This window comes from Camellia sinensis, chromosome 8, assembly GCF_055761805.1.
Source record: "Camellia sinensis isolate YWXY chromosome 8, ASM5576180v1, whole genome shotgun sequence".
In the NCBI taxonomy this organism is placed as follows: domain Eukaryota; kingdom Viridiplantae; phylum Streptophyta; class Magnoliopsida; order Ericales; family Theaceae; genus Camellia; species Camellia sinensis.
Window position 1 is genome coordinate 147,431,955 of NC_138968.1, and position 17,640 is coordinate 147,449,594.

Sequence of the window (17,640 nt, forward strand, 5' to 3'; positions counted from 1 at the left end):
CAGCATTGTTTCTGCCACATCCTTGTGACCAAACCGCGCAGCTTCATGCAAAGCAATTTCGCCATTTGCATTACATTTCTTAAGCTGTTCAGTGGTAAGTAAACCATGCTTGTCAAGCATTTTAATGGCAGCAATGTTGCCATGGATGGCAAGGAAATGGAGGATCGTGTTGCACCTTTAAAAGGTTATGGTCCCTATTCCTTCCCAGGTGAAAATAAGAATACTGTCATTTTTTTTCTAAATCCTCTCAAGGAGAAACATAAGACACCAAAGGGGAAAGGATTAGAAGGCAATAACATAATCAATAACAAAGAGTTCATTGATAATCACGCTTCCGTTTAATCGTTCATCAATGGATTCAGGTATGTCATTTTGTCTTGATTTCTTGATAATACACATGGTAAATGATCCAAAGTGTAAGGTTTATGTTCAGAAATTTATATTGACAATTGGTATCGTTAGATAATGTCTCAATGGGACCACATAATTAAATGTGGTGTTATCATTTATAAGAAGCCTACAATTTAAGTGATTCAATTTAGTTAATAGACTTAAGGGTATATGTGTTATGGACCTAATGTGTAGATACTAGTTGTATAATTTCTATTTCTATGAGGGGCAGAAATAGAAATTAAAACATATTGGTTAAAGTTAGTTTTCATTCTTTTTGAACTTCCACAACCTTTCAGTTTTGAAAACCAATTACAACCTTTAAAAGGTTATAGTCCCTATTCCTTCCCAGGTGAAAAATAAGAACACTGCCATTTTTTTTCCTAAATCCTCTCAAGGAGAAACATAAGGCACCAAAGGGGAAAGGATTAGAAGGCAATAACATAATTAATAACAAAGAGTTCATTGATAATCACGCTTCCGTTTAACCGTTCATCAATGGATTCAGGTATGTCATTTTGTCTTGATTTCTTGATAATACACATGGTAAATGATCCAAAGTGTAAGGTTTATGTTCTGAAATTTATGTTGACAATTGGTATCAGAGTATGCATATCATGTGTCTTATCAGAATTGATATGCTTTATTCATTCTATTTAGTTTCTTGGAATCAGATTCTGAATTTTCTTATGGATGAACATCATGTATTTATATATATATAGATATATTTTGCGATTTGATCGGTTTAATTTTGAACATCATAAAAAAAAAACTATTTATTTTTGGACCCGTCAATTCTATTTATATATGTATATATATAATTGGAATTGCTGCAGATTATATAACATATACGGGGTCACAAATTTAGAAATCTTTAAATTTAATGTAATTTCATACAACGTCTACAGAAATTTAATTTTCTAACATTCTCAATATATGTCAATTCAAACAAGATGTCACAAAAGTGATCTCTCTTGTCTAGATTGTTTTATATGGAATGTTTTGAAGTTCATGTCTGTGTATCTCATGCGGGTATTTATCGGTCCAAAGACATGATTAAGACTTGGCAGAATTACACACACATTTTGTGGTGATAAACATGTGCCAATTGTCAAGAAAACCTAATGTGAATAATAAATCCATCAAAAGATAGATTTGTTATTTGACATAACTTATTGTCAATGTTTGATCATTACAACAAGAATACCACTTACAGTTAATATCACTACCCAAAGGCTTGGTATTAATGTTGTGCTAGGTATCTTGAGATGTTGTCATTAAATTAATTTATTTAGAGATTATCTGTTTGGTAACTTAATGTGAGCATAATTGTTTATTCCTTTTATTTTATTTTCTATTCAGTTTTAATGTCGACTACTTCAATCTCTGCCAACATGAACAATGTTCCAATGTTAAATGGAACAAACTTTAAGGACTGGAAAGAGAACATATTGATTGTTCTCGGCTGCATGGACATAGACTTGGCATTAAGGATGCCAAAACCGAATGCTCTCACTACACAAAGTACTCCTGAGAAAACTGTGTACTTTGAAAAGTGGGATCGTTCTAACAGGCTAAGTCTTATGATCATGAAGCGTGGGATTCCAGAAGTTTTTCGGGGTGCAATAACAGAGGATGTTACCGTTGCCGGTGAATTTCTTTCAAAAATTCAAAAGCGTTTTGCTAAAAACGATAAGGCTGAAACAAGCACGCTTTTAGCAAGCTTGATTTCAATAAAGTATAAAGGCAAGGGTAATGTTCGCGAGTACATCATGGAAATGTCTCATCTTGCTTTAAAACTTAAGGCACTAAAGCTCGACCTATCTGATGATTTGCTCGTGCATTTAGTTCTCATCTCTCTTCCTGCACAATTTAACCAATTTAAGGTCAGTTATAACTGCCAGAAGGAGAAATGGACTCTCAATGAGCTCATTTCATTTTGTGTGCAAGAGGAAGAGAGATTGAAGCAAGAAAGGACTGAAAGTGCTCATCTGGCAAGCACCTCCAAGCATACGGGCAAAAGAAAGCATAAGGGAAAGGAAGTTGCTATTCCTCAGGGTCCGGAACCAAAGAAACAGAAAGTGCAGGATGGTTGTTTCTTTTGTGGCAAGCCCGGACACAGAAAGAAGGATTGTGCCAAATACGTCACCTGGCGTGTAAAGAAAGGGTTGCCTGAACTACCGAAAGCCAACTGATGCTGAAAGATACATCTTTGTGGGTGATGGCAAGTCAATAGAAGTGCAGGCAATAGCGCACTTTAGATTATTACTGAAAACTGGTTATTATTTGGATTTATTAGACACTTTTGTTGTACCGTTCTTTAGACGGAATTTAATTTCTGTTTCTGTATTGGACAAATTGGGATATTATTGTTCTTTTGGAAATATGAAGTTTAGTATGTCTATTAATTCCAATGTTGTTGGTACTGGTTTACTTAATGTGTTTGATAATCTATATTTGCTCGAAACTATTGCATCTTATAATGCAACCTTGCACGTGGAATCACGAGGTACAAAGCATAAATTAACTAAGGAAAATTCAGCCTCATTATGACACAAACGCCTAGGTCACATCTCTAAATCTAGAGTTGAGCGCCTTGTGTCTGATGGAATTTTGGACTCTCTTGATTTTTCAGATTTTGATGTCTTTGTTGAGTGTATTAAGGGAAAACAGACCAAAATAAAGAAATATGGTGCCCATAGGACTACAGATGTCTTAGAATTAATTCATACGGACATTTGTGGCCCATTCCCTATGGCGTCTTGGAATGGTCAACAATATTTTATCACATTCATAGACGACTATTCCAGATATGGGTATCTATTTCTTATCCATGAGAAATCACAGTCTTTGGACGTATTCAAAAATTTTAAGACCGAAGTTGAGTTACAACTCAACAAACGGATTAAAAGTGTCAGGTCTGACCGTGGTGGTGAATACTATGGCAGATATGATGGATCAGGTGAACAACGTCCAGGACCGTTTGCAAAATACCTGGAGGAATGTGGAATCGTCCCACAATATACCATGCCAGGATCACCTAGCATGAATGGTGTATCTGAGAGACGAAACCGGACTCTTAAGGATATGGTAAGAAGTATGATCAGTCATTCTACTTTACCAGAGTCCCTCTGGGGTGAGGCTTTAAAGACAGTAACTTATATCTTAAATCGGGTGCCAACTAAAGCAGTTGTAAAAACACCTTATGAGCTTTGGGTTGGGCGAAAGCCTAGTCTAAAACATTTGCATGTGTGGGGGTGTCCTGCTGAGGCGAGGCCTTATAAACCTCATGAACGAAAATTGGACTCTAAAACCATTAGCAGCTACTTTATTGGCTATGCCGAACGATCACGGGGTTACAAGTTTTATGATCCCACAAATAGGTCAATATTTGAGACGAGAATTGCAACATTTTTTGAGGATGTTGAGTTTGGGGGGAGAAATCCAATTAGAGACATTGTCTTTGAGGAGGAAGCAGGAGTAATCCCACTTCCTACTACTACTTTTGACCAATCACAGGTTCCTATACCTGTCATTGCTCGAGAAGTAATTTCGAATCCTCAACCAGACAATGTTGTTCAAGATAATATAGTTCAAACCCCCATTCAAGATGAGGTAATTGTTCCTGAGGAACAAACTCTACAACCTCAACCTCAAGAATCTGTGCCATTAAGGCGATCCACCAGAGAAAGGAGATTTGCATTTTCAGATGATTATATTGTATATCTCCAGGAACATGAGGTAGAAAATGGAATGTCGAAAGATGATCCAATCAACTTTCGTCAAGCCATGGAAAGTTCCAACTCTCATAAGTGGATAGAAGCCACAAATGAAGAATATAAGTCTATGCAAGATAATAAAGTTTGGGAACTTGTCTCATTACCAGTTGGTGCGAAGCCCGTAGGTTGTAAATGGATATTTAAAACCAAAAGGGATTCAAATGGTAATGTGGAGAGGTATAAAGCACGTCTTGTAGCCAAAGGCTTTACTCAAAAAGAAGGAATTGACTTTAAAGAAACTTTCTTTCCAGTTTCTTCGAAAGATTCTTTTAGGACAATTATGGCGCTTGTTGCATATTTTGATCTTGAGTTGCATCAGATGGATGTCAAAACAGTTTTTCTTAATGGTGACATTAAAGAAACAATTTATATGGTGCAGCCAGAAAACTTTGTGTCAGGAGACCCAAAGAATATGGTTTGCAAATTGACTAAATCCATCTATGGACTCAAACAAGCTTCTCGTCAGTGGTACTTCAAATTTCATCAAATTCTCGCTTCGTATGGTTTTGAAACTAATGTTGTTGATGAATGTGTGTATCACAAGTTCAGTGGGAGTAAACACATATTTTTGGTTTTATATGTTGACGACATATTGCTTGCCACAAACGATATAAACTTATTGTATGACACCAAGAGATTTCTATCTAAGAATTTTGAAATAAAAGATTTTGGTGATGCTTCCTTTGTATTAGGAATCGAAATACTCCGAGATCGTTCTCGGGGTATTCTGGGATTATCACAAAGGAGCTATATCGAAAAAGTACTCAATAGATTTGACATGTAAAATTGTAAATCAGGTGAAACCCCGGTTGCTAAGGGAGACAAGTTTAGTCTCAGCCAATGCCCGAAGAACAGTCTTGAAATTCAAGAAATGCAGAAGATTCCTTATGCCTCGGCTGTAGGGAGTCTAATGTATGCTCAAGTATGTACGCGTCCGGATATTGCGTTTATAGTTGGCATGTTAGGTAGATATTTAAGTAATCCTGGCATAGATCATTGGAAAGCAGTCAAGCGTGTTATGCGATATTTACAGAGAACAAAGGAATATATGCTCACATATAGGAGATCAGATAAGTTAGAGGTCATTGGATATTCCGACTCCGATTTTGCTGGATGCCAAGACAGTAGGAAATCCACATCAGGCTATATTTATCTGTTAGCTGGCGGAGCAATTTCTTGGAGGTCTGCAAAGCAGACGCTCATAGCTTCATCCACCATGGCCGCAGAATTTGTAGCATGTTATGAGGCATCAAACCAAGGGATATGGCTGCGGAATTTTGTCACTGGGTTGCGTATTTTGGAAGGCACTGCAAGACCACTTAAGTTATATTGTGACAATAAGTCTGCAGTTTTATATTCCAATAACAACAGGAGCTCGACAAAATCAAAGCATATTGATATCAAGTTCCTAGTTGTAAAAGAAAGAGTGCAGAGTGGACAAACTTCCATAGAGCACATTGGGACAAACTCCATGATAGCGGATCCACTTATGAAGGGACTACCACCCAAGGTCTTTCATGAGCACACTGCTCAGATGGGTGTTGTTCTATTTGAGAACATTCTGGTTTAGTGGGAGTTTGTATTTATATTACTGCTTTATGTCAGCCTTGAGTTTTATCTATGTAATTAGATTAATTTCTGCAGAAATGAAATATTCAGTTTATTACGCTCTGTTACGTATTGTGAAGTATTGATCTCAATAAAGTTAAGTAGGACCAGTTGGAAACAGGCATGTATGGATCACATCACATGTAATTTCCATGCTACGCATCCATGATTGATCTATGTCATTTAGCTGTATTAGTATACGTGACCATTGGTGGGTCGAGTTACGATTGATGTAACGAAGACCGCTTTGATCCTATATTAATATAGTTAATGGACAAGATTGTTTGGATACCCTCAAGTTATGATAACAAATTTCTAAGCTCACTAAAGTTAAGCACATTTTTCAGGATACATATGTGGTCCAGTGGGAGATTGTTAGATAATGTCTCAATGGGACCACATAATTAAATCTGGTGTTATCATTTATAAGAAGCCTACAATTTAAGTGATTCAATTTAGTTAATAGACTTAAGGGTACATGTGTTATGGACCTAATGTGTAGATACTAGTTGTATAATTTCTATTTCTATGAGGGGCAGAAATAGAAATTAAAACATATTGGTTAAAGTTAGTTTTCATTCCTTTTGAACTTTCACAACCTTTCAGTTTTGAAAACCAATAAATAGAAATTAAAACCAATAATGGTTAAAGTTGGTTTTCATTCCTTTTGAACTTCCACAACCTTTCAGTTTTGAAAACCAATTACAACCTTTAAAAGTTTATGGTCCCTATTCCTTCCCAGGTGAAAAATAAGAACACTGCCATTTTTTTTTCCTAAATCCTCTCAAGGAGAAACATAAGGCACCAAAGGGGAAAGGATTAGAAGGCAATAACATAATCAATAACAAAGAGTTCATTGATAATCACGCTTCCGTTTAACCATTCATCAATGGATTCAGGTATGTCATTTTGTCTTGATTTCTTGATAATACACATGGTAAATGATCCAAAGTGTAAGGTTTATGTTCTGAAATTTATGTTGACAGTTGCCACGTTGGTCTACTATCGGTGTCGTGCCTTCATTTTCTCTCCAGAAGTTGCAGAGGATTTCGAGGGAATTTGGTTTCTTCTCTGATGCTGTTTTGTATGCATCAGAGTGACTCACCATTTTGAGAACTGTATAATTGAAATATTGTTCATGTACAAAAATGGCCATTTTTATGCATTTTACTAAAGAGAAATAGAATATAAGGCTTTTACCAAAGAAAAAGATGATTGTGATATGACCAATGTTTCACTCACACGAAAAGAATTATTTGACTAATAGATTGAAAAAAGTTTTTAAATATAATAAAGCCCATATAATAACACTTTTGCAACTTTGAATCAAAAAATTAGTGGACTAATACAAGATTTTAAAAACTTAAAATTGTTAGTGACAAAAGAAATCAGCATGCATGTTTCTCATTGTAGATTCTACTTAGGTATTTGTGGGGATGTATTTTCCGAATACCAACACGTGGCATGGTGACACCGACGTGTCAGCCGAGGTGCCACGTGTCGTGGTAGTTATGCCGAGGTTATCTTCGGCAAGGCCGAGGTGATCTCCGAAGATATCGGAATCCAAGATAAACGGATAAATGGATAAGGGGCAAGAGTCCTAGAGAAAAGAGAAGACTTAGCCAAGATAAGGGTAAAACTCTTAAGGAGTTTATCTTTATCTCATGAAGAGTCCAAAGTCAGTATTGAATTGGAGTCCATAGAAGTCAGGCTTCTAGTGGGACTTGGATTGAGTAAACTATAAAAGAGAGGCACCCCCGTGGGTCTAAGGTATGCAGTTTTATACTCAAGCTTGTGAGTTTAGCACTTGATTATCTTTGAGAGATATACTGACTTGATCGTCGGAGTGCCCCCGGGTGGAAGAGCCACCGCCGGAGCCTTTTCTTTCTGTTACAGGTTTACTGAAGCCATCTATTCTGCCGGTGCTCTCCAGCTGATTACTAGGCGGGCAGTGTGGTCAGAAAATTACCCACACAATTTGGCGCCGTCTGTGTGAACTTAGAAGAATAGATGGCTAGTGACGGACAGAGGGAAAACATTGGGGGCGACACTCCTGCTGGGAGTGGCAGACCAATTGATCTTGACTTTGAAGGAGACAACCACAACACAGAAACTCATGGCCAGGGCCACGGAGAGAAAGACGTTGGCCAGGAGGGCAACACTTCAAAGAAGACAGACCAAGGCAAGTACTATAACGAAGATAACCTTCGGGTGTGGAGAGATAGGTGCCTACGGAGGGATGAGGAAGTAAAAGACTTGGCAAACAAGTTGGCAGACCTACAGTCGGTCATCAACTTCATGATGCAAAATAATGTCATGCAGCCACCATACCCACTGCAGGACACACCGATGCCAGCAACCAATGCCCAGAAGGAAGGAAGGAAAGCAATCCCCGAAGCCCCTTAGCACACCAGGAGTGGAAGGCACTCTCACCAACCTTCCAGGGAAGTCGGACGAGAGGAGCCAAGGCAAGAAGAGTCCCGAAGGACACATCACATGAAGGATCCAGGGCCCAAAGAACATCGGCATGTTCAAGGGCAAGCACTCTGTTTTGACACAACCCATGGAGAAAGATCGAAACGGGCCCACCACGAGGCCGAAAGTAGTGTGCCAAAAAGATTGAAGTCCAGAGATAGCCGAGCTGCAGGTAGGAGTAAAGAAGACTTGAGGGATTACCTTAAAAGGAGGCAGCAGAATGTTGAAGCCGAGGTGACTTCCCCAGTTAAACCGAGAACACCATTCTCGGTGGAACTGGACAAATTTGAAGCACCAAAGAGATTCAGTATGCCGAGGTTCCAAATTTATGATGGTAAGTCAGATCCCAACTTTCATGTTGGACTATACCTGAATTCAATGGCATTATATAGTGGGAACGAGCCGTTGCTTTGCAAAGTATTCCCCTCATCCTTCGGGGAGATTGCATCCGATTTGTTCCATAAACTACCGAAGGGAAGCGTAAAGACGTGTGAAGGCCTAGCCGAGATGTTTGTGGCCAGGTTTGTGACGAACAAACTACAACCCTTGAGGGTCGACGCCCTGATGGCTTTAAGAATCACCAAGGAAGAAGGCCTTAGGGCCTACGCGAAGAGATACTACGAGGTGTTCAATCGAATACCCGAATGCAACCAAGAAGTGGCAGTCGTGTCTTTCAAGAACGGCCTGAAAGATGACTGCCCACTACGGAAGTCTTTGGCAAAAACACTGCCAAAAAGCATAGAAGAACTCATGGCAAGAATCAAGAAGTATGCCAGAGCCAAGAAAGATACATCGGGAAACAAAGAGATAAAACAGGAGAAAGGAAACGGCTTGCCGAAGCGAGGCCGGGGTAACAACGGGCCAACCAAACAAGAAACGGAATTGAAGGGTAAACAGGCAGTGACGATGGTGTTTCGAATCCCTATCCATAAAGTCCTGGATCAAATACGAAACCAGCCCTATTTCAGGACACCAGCAAGAGCACCAGGGGAATTTATGGGAAGAAACGTTGGTAGGCGTTGTGCTTACCACAATGAAGAAAGACACCCAACTCAGGGCTGTAGAGCCTTAAAAGCACACTTAGAAGATCTAGTAAGGCAAGGCCATCTGAGGGACCTTGTTGATGAGGCCAGGACAAGAGAAGAACGGGCAAGATTGCCTCAAGCACCTGCAGCTCCGCCTTCCCCAGCACAACAACCACAGGCAGGAGGACCACGGGTGGTTAATGTCATCCACTCAAGAGTGAGCGAAAACGACATTCGGGGAGAAACCCAAAGAGTAAAACACCTGCAGCACGTGAACCAGGTCGGACACAAAAGACCTCGGCCTGAAGAATGCCAAGGACCGATGATAACCTTCACTGAAGCCGACCTAGAGATGGTCCAGCATCCGCATAATGATGCCTTGGTAGTATCCCTCCAGGTTGGGAAATGCCAAGTAAAACGCATCCTAATAGATCAAGGCAGCTCTTGCGACATCATGTACGTCAGATGTTACAAGGAGCTGCGCCTTCATCCTGACGACCTGGAATAATCCAGCAACCCTATGGTCGGCTTCAATGGAACGCCGACATGGCCACTGGGCGCTGCAAGCGTGGAAGTACAAGCGAGTACTAAGAAGATCAAGACAGAATTTATGGTGATTGACACACCCTCACCATATAACATCATCTTGGGAAGACCATGGTTGCATGCAATGGGGGCAGTTCCCTCAACATTGCATCAACTACTACGGTTCCTGTAGACGCACCCGCGTGGGCCTCGCGGCTACAGTTCGGACTCGATTTGTGTCACGGTTCTTAATCTGAACCAAAGAGTCCAAATCTGGCAAATCGTTTTGAGAAATAGATTTTTGAAAAAGTAGTGCCAAACATGGACTGCTTTGCCAGATACAGAGTCGCCACCTAAATATTTTAAAATGGGAGAATTTAGGAAACCCTAACTCGGTGCCGAAGGCCACGTGTCCGTCATCACCGGAGTTGTCTCGGCTCGGGAGCTTGGGTACGATCGGGGAAGGTCAGCTATGAGCACCCCCTTTCGCCCGGTCCGAAGACCGGCCTCTACTAACCGTGATATCAGTTTTTGAGAACTTTACGTGTTCTTATTCCGATTATCAGCCTAGAATTACTATGTTATGCGCACAGCAAACAAGTATAGACTAGATTGCCTAATTTGGAAATAAACATTGCATATCCGTTCGGTTTGAAAATGCTTTGGAATTTGCTACTCGCAAGTAGGCTAAAATGCGGATTTCAACGAGTCTTTCCAACTCAAACAATCCAACCTTCACCCACAGGCATTCAAGCAGTTTATAACACATAAGCATCTAGCCACATGTTAAGCATGTTGTCATGGCAATATTCACACTCATGTGATATGCTAAAGCGGAAATACTTACATAGTACTCCGTGCCAAAACAAAGAACTTGTTAGCAAACATGCATGATCCAAGTCCATATGAAGTGCCTAATGCATCGCATACAAAATGTTACTAGAATAGGCTCGGCTATCCTAAACATGTTATGTGAAAATGCACAATTATCACATATTCAGTTTGGAAATTGAAGTACTGATGCAGTTAGCGTGATGTACCAAGCCTAATGCATGCAATACAAATGCATGGATGCACACATGCACAGCATAAGATATGCTAAATTAAGCGTGCCCTAATACTAACCATTAAAGCGGGTAAGTAAAAGGGAAGAAAGAAGTGAGGTTGGAAGACATACACACCACCCACACACACTTATTACAGACTTGCCCTCACTTGGAGGGACCGAATAAATATTACAAATTAATTAACTACGCAAGCTAATTAATATTACAAATTAACTAATTTAATTAACAAATTAAATAAATTAATTAAAGCAGGAAAAAGCCTCGAGAAGCGTGCCGCCATGCGCGAGCTGCCTCTGTTTTCCTTCCTTTCCTCCTCTGGAGGCTGTCAAAGCCTCAAGACTGATCCCTTGGACAGAGAGGATCACCACCGGCTGATTGAGATTGCCACCGGCAGTGTGGTATGGCCATCGGCACAAAATTGAATCCATCGGCAGAGAAAATAGTGCCGGTCGGCACATTACACTGCCGGTCGGCAGATTATTCCTGCAGAACCTGCAACTCACAGCAACAGAGGGCAAAACAAAGCATGGCAACACAATTCAAGGCATGTATGCACCAACCATGTCTCTCATCATTGTGATGACTCAAAGGGACATGTGCCTTGGTTCTCGGACCACCAATCACGCATTTCCATGCATGATGGCCCAAGGAACCAAGTATGCAACTTTGATTTCAAATGCATGCAAACCAATCAAACAAATTAGGCCTAATTCCTATCACCATTTCAAGGAACAAGGCATGCATGCAAGATGCAATGCAACCTAGGCATACAAGCTAAGGATGCAACATGGCATGGCAATTAACTTATGCAAGCATACAAGCATGCATATGGCAATACAAATGGGTGCAAAGATGGACTTAAACATGAATTAGGCGGCTCTAAAATAGGCCTAAAACAGTAGCCATAGTGCTAAAAAGTGAGGGCTAAATGGCATGCACACACATATGCACATAAGGACCGACACTTAAGCACAAAACGAGCAATATTCAAGCACACTTGAAAGGAGGAATCATGGACTAATTAGCATGCAACATAAGTATTGAAATCATGTTAGGATGGTGCCAAACCAAGCAACAAAATCAAGCCAAAACATGCAACAAATAGTCCAAGTGTTCAAAGCAAATCAATAAGGCATTGAACTACACTTAACATGACCAAACATGGCATGCATTAAACAACTAAAAAACAGATTTTTAGCATGTTAAAACAAGGCCAAAGGACTCCCTAGATGGCATCTAAGTGGCTCAAATTCAAAGGCATGCAAAGGCACCAAAACATGGAGCATTGCAAAACATACTTTCAAAGCATTAAAGAGGCATGCAAGGCAATCAAACAAGCATGGAAATGGGACTGAAATGGCATATAGGATGATCCCAAATCACCAAAACAATGCAAAGATGGCATGCTACACATGCACATACTCAAGGCCAACAAGCCCAAATACAAAGGAGCTATATAATGCATGCTAAAATCAACCCAAATGACTATGGACAGAGCTAAAACATGGCAAGATATGCACAAAATCTTCACAAGACTAAGCCTAAAACATGCTCCAACAAAGGCTAACAACCTAAGGCACATTAAGGCATAAACATGGCATTACATGGCAACTATGCTAAGCATGCATGGAGTTCCAAAACCAACTTGAAATCATGTTATATTATGGATATATAAGCATGAAAAACAAACCAAACATGCTCAACACACACTTAAGCATAGGCTTCCTTAAGAGGCCAAAATGTGCCCTTTTCAAGGACAACAAGGAGAGGGGGTGGCCCTCTCCTTCTTGGGACTTCAAAGCATCATATTTACCACTGAAATCCCTCAATATTTCAGTGGTGAAGACACCTCAACACCAAAATCCCGGAGCTAACACAAAATGGCTCAAAATGAGGCCTTTCAAGGCCTAAGGGTGGTCAACAACCCTCAAACAACAAAACACTCTTAATAAACAATAAAGAGGGCCTAAAAACAGAACTTTCTTATGTTATACAACAAGCACAAAAACAGCTCTAAGATAGGTATAAAATCAAAGCAAAAATGGGGAAAAAAGGGACTAGTTTCTTACCCTTGTAGTCCTCTTCAACAATGGTGCTCCAATGGCCTCCTTGAGCTTGAATCCAACACCAAAACTTCAAAACACACTCTTTAGAACCTCAGCTCCAAGAGGAAGGTGAAACACTAGGTGTTTGTGTGCAATAGTGAGACACAAAACACCTAGTGTACAAATGAGAGGGAAAGAGAGATAGAGAGTGTATATCTAACCCTAACCCTAGAAAAACCAGAACCTTGTCTGTATTTTTCTCTCTCAAAAATGTCTAAAAGCTCTCTTCCTTGCCTTAGAGAGAGTTCCTCTCTATATGCCTCTTGTAAAGCTTACAAGACAAGCTTTGCAAGAGGGAGATCCCTCCATACACGTGTATGGAGGGGAGCAAAAGCAATACAGCTGTCTAAAAATATCTGCAAAAGCAGATGAACAGCAATCGGCCGGCCAAAAATGTCATCTTGGCCAAAAAGAGTGCCGACCGGCACAAAAGAGTGCCGACCGGCAACAAAGAGTGCCGGCCGGCAAACTATATTGCCGGTGGCAGTAAAAACCAGCCGGTGGCCTCTAGCCACTGCCGGTGATGGGTGGGGATGGTCTACAAGCCCCACCCTGCCTCTCAAAGGCAAGATGCAAGTGTTTGGTGCAAAACCAAACACTAAACGGTCAAGTTCGGAGATCCTGAGGCAAGGCGCGCGAGCCGAGGCCTCCGGGAACTCCAAACGAACACAAACATGGATAATCACCGAGTGTTCAAACGGTGACGTCCAAGTCTTGAGGACGGTCAAAAATGGGGTGTCTACAGTTCCCAACAGAGCATAGGATTGAAGAAGTCAGAGGAGATTAACTGCAGGCAAAAAGTTGCTCTATGGCAGCAATGAAGTCTACGTGCTGCATTCGAGAGCCAAAAGAGGCAGAGATTGAAGACGAGAACATGAAGGTCCTAGATGATGTCGGCAAGGAGCCAGCCGAAAAGAGTGAAGAGACACTAAAGAAAATCTTTGTCCAGGAGGGTGACTTTCTTCTCGGCTCAGGCTTAGCCGAAGAAGAGGAAAGTGAACTGAAAGATTTTTTGAGAGCCAACATTGAGATGTTCGCCTGGACACCTTACGAAATGCCTGGCATTGACCTCGAGGTCACTTGCCACAGACTGAATGTCGACAGGTCGGCAAAACCTGTGATTCAATGAGCCAGAAGACCGACGTTGATGCACGTCGAAGCAGTAGAAGAAGAAGTAGACAGACTTCTAGAGGCCAGGGCCATCCGAGAAGTTCACTACCCGACATGGCTGTCCAACACAGTAGTAGTGAAGAAAAAGAACGGCAAATGGAGGGTCTGTGTAGACTTTACCAGCCTCAACAAAGCTTGCCCCAAAGACAGCTTTCCTCTGCCCAAGATTGACCAGCTAGTAGATGCAACTTCAGGGCATGAAAGAATGAGTCTTTTGGATGCATACAGGGGGTACCACCAGATTGCCATGTACCCTCTAGACGAGGAGAAGACTGCGTTCATCACCCCTAAAGGCCTGTACTGTTACAAGGTAATGCCTTTCAGGTTGAAAAACGCAGGAGCAACTTACCAAAGGTTAGTAACAAAGGTGTTCAAGCACCTGATTGGCAAAACAGTAGAAGTCTACATCGATGACATGGTCGTGAAGACCAAGGAATCAAAGGGTCATCTTGCCGACCTAAAAAAGGTCTTTAATATACTCAAAACATACCGGCTCCGACTCAACGCATCAAAGTGCGCGTTTAGAGTTGGATCAGGTAAGTTTTTAGGGTATCTGGTAACAAGAAAGGGCATTGAGGCCAGCCCAGACCAAATCAAGGCCATTCTAGAGCTGAAGAGCCCGACGTCGGCAAAACAGGTTCAGATGCTTACTGGAAAGGCCGCAGCCCTAAACAGATTCATCAACAGAAGCTCAGATAAGTGCAGACCCTTCTTCAACTTGGTGAAAAAAGTCACAAACTTTCTGTGGACAGAAGAATGCGAAGCCGCTTTGACCGACCTGAAGAAGTACTTGACCATAACTCCGGTTCTTTCCAATCCAGAACTAGGGGAAGAACTGTTTTTGTACTTGGCAGTTTCAGAACACGCAGTCAGTGCAGTACTAATCCGAGAAGAAAAAGGGGAGCAAAAGGCCGTTTACTATGTAAGCAAAACCTTAGCCAACGCAGAAACAAGGTATCTACCACTGGAGAAATTAATGCTAGCCTTAGTAATGGCTTCAAAGAAGTTGAACCATTACTTTCAGGCGCACAAGATCGTGATTCTAACAGAACATCCACTGAAATCCTTGTTGCAACAAGGAGACTTAACAGGAAGGATAGCAAGATGGGCAGTAGCCCTGGGTCAGTATGACTTGGAGTTCAGGCTGAGAACAACAATCAAAGGCCAAGTTTTGGCCGACTTAGTGGCAGAATTCACACCCGAAACCATCGAACATTAGGCTCCGTTGAGCCAGGATGAGCATTGTCCCAGCAAACAAGGAGAATCCCAGCCAAAGGCAAAAGAGCAAAGGAAGGAAAAACTCAGACCCTGCAGCATCTACATCGGTGACTCATTCAGACTGTTTGTCGATGGAAGTTCGAACCGACAAGGAGCAGGTGCAGGAGTATTGCTGATATCTCCTGATGGAGAAATAATAGAACAATCCATCCGTTTAGGGTTCAAGGCCTCAAACAATGAAGCGGAATACGAAGCATTAATTGCAGGGCTAAAACTGGCAGCAGCAGCAGAAGCAGATGAGGTAATAGTTTTTTGTGATTCACAACTTATTGTTAACCAATCAACAGGAGAATTTGCAGCCAGAGACGAAAGGATGTCGGCATATGCAAAAGAGGTCATCAGATTGGCAGCCCTATTCCAGAACTGCCGACTACTCCAAGTTAGCCGAGATGACAACACTCACGCCGACGCGTTGGCTAACCTGGCAAGTTCAATACAGACTGGAAAAACAAGAACAATTATGATTGACTATATGTCGGGCCCGAGCATAGAACCAGAGAGCACAGAGCAGCAAGCAATGTGTGTGGACATGGGGCCAAGCTGGATGGATGCAATTGTTGCATTCCTGAAAGAAGGAAAGCTGCCAGAAGATCGTAAGGAGGCACACAAAGTCAGATTGAAATCTGCAAGACTCAGTCTGACAGAAGATGGACACCTCTACAGAAGGTCCTTCACTGGACCACTTTTAAGGTGCGTACACCCTTTGTAGGTTGAAGATTTCCTGTATGAAATTCATGAAGGAATTTGTGGAAGCCATGCTGGGGGCAGATCATTAGCCCACAGGGTCATTACCCAGGGGTATTGGTGGCCCTACATGCAAAAGGATGCTGAAGCCTACGTAAAGAAGTGTGAACAATGCCAAAAGTTTGCACCTTTGATACATCAGCCAGCTGCTGACCTAAACCCAGTGTCCAGCCCTTGGCCGTTTGCCCAATGGGGCATGGATCTGGTTGGGCAACTTTCCCAGGCAACTGGGCAGAGAAAATACTTGCTGATAGCAACAGATTACTTTACGAAGTGGATAGAGGCAGAACCTCTTGCCAAAATCTGAGATGTGGACGTCAAGAACTTTATATGGAGAAACATCATCACCAGATTTGGGATTCCCAGAGCAATAATTGCCGACAACGGAACACAGTTTGACAGCAAACTCATCAAGAACTTCTGTGCGAAATTCAAGATCAAGAATTACTTTTCAACACCAAGTTTTTCCCAAAGCAATGGGCAAGCGGAAACATCCAACAAAGTAATTTTGGATGGAATAAAGAAGAGGCTGCAGGCAGCAAAAGGAAAGTGGGTAGACGAGTTACCCAACGTACTTTGGGCATATCGGACTACGCCGAGAAGATCAACAGGGGAATCACCCTTTGCCATGGCTTATGGCACAGAAGCAGTCATCCCATTGGAGATCGGCATCCCAGGGATCAGAACCCAGGGAGTAGAGAATGGCACTAATGACATACTCTTAGCCCGAGATCTGGATCTTTTGGAAGAACGAAGAGAGAAAGCTGCAATTCAGCTCGCAGTATACCAGCAACAGCTTGCTAGAACTTACAACAAGAAGGTCAATCCAATAGATTTTCAAGTCGGCGACCTAGTCCTGAGAAAAGTCATCGTCAACAAGAAAGATCCCAGAGAGGGCAAGCTTGGCCCAAACTGAGAAGGACCCAACAAAATTACTTCAGTATTAAGCAATGGAGCTTATCGGCTTGAAGATAACGAGGGCAAAGCACTGCCAAGACCTTGGAACACTTGTAATTTGAAATTCTTCTATCATTAGATGTACAGTATTTTTGGCCGATGTCATCAATAAAATCTTTTCCCTTTTCTTAAACACATATATTTGATAAAGTTACATATTGGTGTTTTTGGAGACATGAATAATGAGAACCCAAGTAGAACTCAGGTTCACATTAGGGGCAGAGAGAAGACAGAGACACTTAATTCACTTGTTGAAATTTGTAGCAATTTACAAGATTAGAATTAAGCTGATTCCTTATCTTTACTTGTTGAAATTTGTAACAATTTACAAGTCAAAGATAAGCCGAGATTATTCCTTAATTCACTTGTTGAAATTTGTAGCAATTTACAAGTCGGAATTAAGCTGATTCCTTATCTTCACTTGTTGAAATTTGTAGCAATTTACAAGTTGAAGTTAAAGCCGAGATTATTCCTTAATTCACTTGTTGAAATTTGTAGCAATTTACAAGTCGGAATT